Source organism: Triticum aestivum, chromosome 6A, assembly GCF_018294505.1.
Source record: "Triticum aestivum cultivar Chinese Spring chromosome 6A, IWGSC CS RefSeq v2.1, whole genome shotgun sequence".
NCBI lineage: Eukaryota > Viridiplantae > Streptophyta > Magnoliopsida > Poales > Poaceae > Triticum > Triticum aestivum.
In genome coordinates, this window is record NC_057809.1 from 483,298,930 (window position 1) to 483,304,437 (window position 5,508).

The following is a 5,508-nucleotide window of genomic DNA, read 5'->3' on the forward strand; positions in this document are numbered from 1 at the left end:
AGACCCGCCTATTGTCAATGAAGCAAATACTCCGGAGCCGTCTCTTGACAAAGCCACTATGAATCCTTCCACAGCTGGACCGTCAAGCTCAATCGACCTGCCGTCTCCACGTGCTCAAGATGTTCAAATTACTGGGAGCCGCTTTGTTGAGCCGGGGAACCCAACGGTGCTGGCTCGGTGTACAGCAAAGCAAGAGGCATTGGAGAGGCAAAAGGTTCGCTTTGATGTTGCCAACTATGACCGTCTCAATGCCAGTGATATCTTATTCGGCTATCTCAGTCATGTACACTCCAGTCATGAGTGTGAGATCGAGATGGTCAAGCAGCTTTAGTTGAAGTATGAGGTACGTTGTTTCCGGTTTACTAACATTCCCTCAGCCCCCAAGTCTTCAGATTATGAGAGAAAACGGAATATCCTGTAGACTTAAAATATAGGCCGAGACTTTTACCTCTGAATCTTTGCCTGATATTGATAGAACAAAAACTTCACCTATAGTCCCCAAGGACCGGTTTATTTTGATCATTAATGAATCGGTACTTTAGAATTGAAAACTGTTTTCAAAGTACTTAACGCTCTAGTTTAACCTTGATAAACTTGCTGAACTGCGTACATTAGCCCCCCAAGTGCCAAGTGATGTTACTTTGTAAAGGACTTGGGACTTTAAATATGTTTGTAGAGTCATAAAAATTGATTTGGCATACATTAGCCCCCAAGTGTCAAGTGATTTATTCATAAAGTACTTGAGACTTGAATCATGAATTTGGATATTTGAATTTGAAACCAAGTCTTGACTTATCTGAACGTTTCACAGAATGCCTTATCTGAATTGAACTCTCAATTGACTGACGCAAAGACCCGGCTGGCGAGTCAGGAGTCAGAAATCAAATGTTCCACCTCCAAACTGCAAATAAGCCTTTCTGCAACAGAAAATTTAAAGACCAGCTTTGCTGCCAAGGAGAAGACTTGGGAAAATGAGAAAACACTTCTGACCCGATGAGCTGAGACAGCCGAAATAGCTCTGAAAGAAATTTCAACAGAGTTGTACGGTTTAAAGGGCCGGGTGTCTCAGATGGTCGCTGTTATCTTTGGTAAGCTGCCTGATTTGACCTTTCGTATATATTTTTCCAAACCGGAGTATAATCCGCCAATTGACTCTGTTAAAAATATATGTAGGTCCGCGAAGTAAGAATCTGAGCCAAGACCCGTTGATTAAGCTGAAGGCAGTATACACTTTAGTTGAACAATTGTATATCGGCGCACAACGGGCTCTGGCTGCCATCTCTCCTGCTAATCAAGGACCTAACCGGCTGAGTGACGTCCTGAAGAAGCTGTCCATCCTTCCTGCCAGGTTCCAAGAAGTAAAACGCTCCTGTGCGCGAGCCGGAGCTTTGACTGCCCTAAGCCGCTCCAATGCTTGGGTGCCAGACCTAGACCCGGCAGACATGGCAAGGGGTTATCCTACCGTGAAGGAGGACGGGTCTCCTTTTGATCAAGATGACTTTATAGCCTGCGTCCGTGAAGTCCGGCCTCAGGCGACTAGTCTTGGAGATGACACCAATGTGGACAAGTGCCGGCCGGGTTTTGATAGTGAGAATAAGAAGATGGCCCCTCCCTCATATAAAGTAACAGACTTGATCCCACCAGTGAGAGAAGATACATTTGCCCCGGAGGTTGACCCGGTCATCCCGATTGACGACGGAGCCGAATTTGTCGCCATGAACGGCTTCGATTGGTCAAAACCCAACTTCCAGCAGACTCAAGATGGTGAACCGGCTAGGGAGGGACAATGAACATCTTCATGGGCTTTATAAAGCCTTGTAATAGCTTAGCTGTTAAAACACTACAAGTTTGCTTGTGCCATCACGCATAAAATACTTATTCGTGAATCTGTATTTCCAGATGCCAATGTTTAATGCTTGATTATGCATCGCTTAACGCTTGTCTCTGCAATGTTTGAACTCTGTTCCTTTTGGCTAACACAGCGGGTAAGTATGTATAAGTAATGACCATACCTTATCCCTGTTGATCCTTAGATCGCCGGTTTAAATAATCCGGGTGATTGAATTTGATAACTCAATATTTATGAAAAGTTAATGCAATGATCACTATACCTTAGTAGCTCATACCTTTTGATCCTTGAACCACCGGCTTGAATGACCCGGGCGGCTGTGTTGTCCAATAAGTGAGCCGGTGAAGAAGACCAGGCTAATTTATTTGTAATATTGAGACAACAACAAACTAAAAGGCAAGCAATAAATAACAAGCATAATTTTAATCTTGTATTCAAAAAGGTTGGAGGTTTCTGATTCGAATACGACCAGTAAACCGGACCAAAGGGGTTAAGCTAAGGTTCGAATACGACCGTATAGCCCCCAGTGGCTTTGGCATTGTGCCGATCAAGAGGGTACCGATAGCTATGTTCTCTTTGGTTCGAATACGACCTATGTTTGAACAGGAAGCCCCCAAATGACCTTGAGAGGTTTTTAACGACCCTGATTCGAATACGATCCAAGTTGGACTCAAGAGGGGTTAAGCTATGATTCGGATACGATCAAGAAGCCCCCAAGTGAGTTTGGCCTTGAGCCGTTCAAGAGGGATACGACAGCTATGTTCTCTTTGGTTCGAATACGACCTATGTTTGAACAGGAAGCCCCCAAGTGACCATGATATTACATCTTAGATTTAGATACGATCATAAGCCGTACAAAAAGGGTAAACTTGATTCAAATATGATCAGCTCCTTAATAGTCATTTGAAAAATAAGATTTAACAAAGATGCATGATCTTTGAAAAGAAAAGAGACCGATGGTCTTACTTTATTGCTTATCATGGTATATACAATGTGAACGTATGTACATGAGGAGAGCCGGTGGCTCAGGTGTAGTATGGCCGAAGTTGAGCAATGTTCCACGGCTGGTGGGTCTCCTCCTCCGACTTACGTGAGTCTGCATGCTCTCGAACGTCAATGAGGTAATATGACCCGTTGTTTAAATTCTTACTGACCACAAAGGGTCCTTCCCAAGGTGGGGATAACTTGTATGCATCTGAAAGATCCTGGATGAGCCAGAGCACCAAGTCGCCTTCCTGAAAAGTCCTGCACTTAACCCGACGGCTGTGGTATCGGCGCAGGTCTTGTTGATAAATCGCTGATCGGGCTGCTGCTAAGTCGCTCTCTTCATCCAACAAGTCAAGTGCATCATGTCTGGCTTGTTCATTATTAGCTTCAACATAAGCCATCACACGGGGCAAGTCATGATGGAGGTCACTAGGCAATACTGCTTCTGCTCCATAAACCATGAAGAAAGGTGTGTAACCCGTAGACCTATTGGGCGTAGTGTTGATACTCCATAATACCGAGGGTAATTCCTCTACCCAACAACCTGGCGTTCGTTGTAAAGGAACCATGAGCCGGGGTTTGAGCCCTTTCAAAATTTCCTGATTGGCTCTCTTAGCTTCACCATTGAGGGTGAGCTACAGAAGAAACATCAAGCCGGATGTGTTCTCGTTGACAGAACTCTTCCCTGGCCCCTTGAGACAGATTGGTGCCATTGTCTGTGATAATACTGTTTGGAAAACCGAAATGGAAGATCACTTTTTTCATGAACTGAACCGCCGTGGCTGCGTCACACTTTCTCACAGGCTTCACCTCAACCCACTTGGTGAATTTATCAACTGCCACGAGGAGATGCGTCTTTTTATCCTTAGACCTCTTGAAAGGTCCCACCATGTCAAGTCCCCAAATCGCAAATGACCAAGTGATTGGAATCATCCAGAGTTCTTGAGCCGGCACATGTGCTCGTCGTGCAAATTTCTGACATCCAGCACATCTACTGACCAGATCTTCCGCATCAGCATGAGCCGTCAACCAGTAAAAACCGTGACGAAATGCCTTGGACACTAAAGATTTTGACCCAGCGTGATGACCACAATCGCCTTCATGGATCTCATGAAGGATTTCTTGACCTTCTTCAGGAGAAACACACCATTGAAAAGCTCTGGAAACACTGCGATGAAATAACTCTCCATCTGAAATCGTCATGGACTTAGATCGCCGGGTTATCTGTCGAGCCAGGGTCTCATTCGCTGGCAACTCTCCCCGGGTCATATAAGCCAAGAAAGGCACCGTCCAATCTGGGATGACATGACGAGCCACCACCAACTGAGCCTCCGGGTCAGGAACAGCTAAATCTTCTTCTGTGGGCAACTTGACAGAAGGGTTATGCAAAACATCCAAAAAGGTGTTAGGTGGCACTGGCTTACGCTGAGACCCCAGCCGGCTTAAAGCATTAGCTGCTTCGTTCTTTTGACGGTCAATGTGTTCCACCTGATAACCTCTAAAATATCCTGCAACAGCATCAACCTCTCGGCGATAAGCCGCCATGAGAGGGTCTTTGGAATCCCACTTGCCAGATACCTGTTGAGCCACTAGATCCGAGTCACCAAGACATCTGACCTGGCTCAAACTCATCTCTTTTGCCACTCGAAGACCATGGAGCAAGGCTACATACTCTGCTGCGTTGTTAGTGCAAGGAAACATCAACCGTAACACATAACAAAATTTGTCACCTCGTGGGGAAGTTAGCACGACTCCAGCCCCCGAGCCTTCCAATTGCCTGGATCCATCAAAATGAATAGTCCAATACGTGTTGTCTGGCTTCTCTTCTGGCATCTGCATCTCTGTCCAGTCATTGATGAAGTCGAATAGGGCTTGAGATTTAATTGCAGTACGTGGAACATACTTCAACCCATGAGACCCAAGCTCAATTGCCCACTTGGCGACTCGCCCCGTGGCTTCTCTGTTTTGAATAATATCTCCTAAAGGAGCAGAGCTAACCACAGTGATTGGATGTCCCTGAAAGTAATGTTTAAGCTTCCGGCTCGCCATGAACACCCCATAAAGAAGCTTCTGCCAATGTGGATATCGTTGCTTTGACTCAATTAGCACTTCACTGACATAATAAACCGGCTGCTGAACCGGATGCTCTTTGCCAGCCTCCTTGCGCTCTACCACAATAGCCACACTAACAGCCCGTGAGTTGGCAGCCACGTATAACAATAGCGGCACTTTCTCAATTGGAGCAGCCAGGACCAGCGGCTCAGCCAGCTGTGCCTTCAGATCCTCAAAAGCAGCGTTCGCTGCATCACTCCAAACAAAAACATCCGTTTTCTTCATCAACTGATACAGAGGCATAGCCTTTTCCCCTAACCGGCTTATGAATCGGCTCAAAGCAGCCACACGACCTGCCAGCCGCTGAACATCATTGACGTAGGTTGGTTTGGCCAGGGATGTAATTGCATTGATTTTCTCCGAGTTAGCTTCAATACCTCGGTTATGCACCAAAAAACCCAAGAGCTTGCCGGTTGGCACTCCAAAAACACACTTGGCCGGGTTAAGCATCATCTTGTAAACCCGAATATTATCAAAAGTCTCTTTTAGGTCCGTGACCAAGGTTTCCTCTTCCCTGGATTTCACTACTATATCATCCACATAAGCATGAACATTGCACC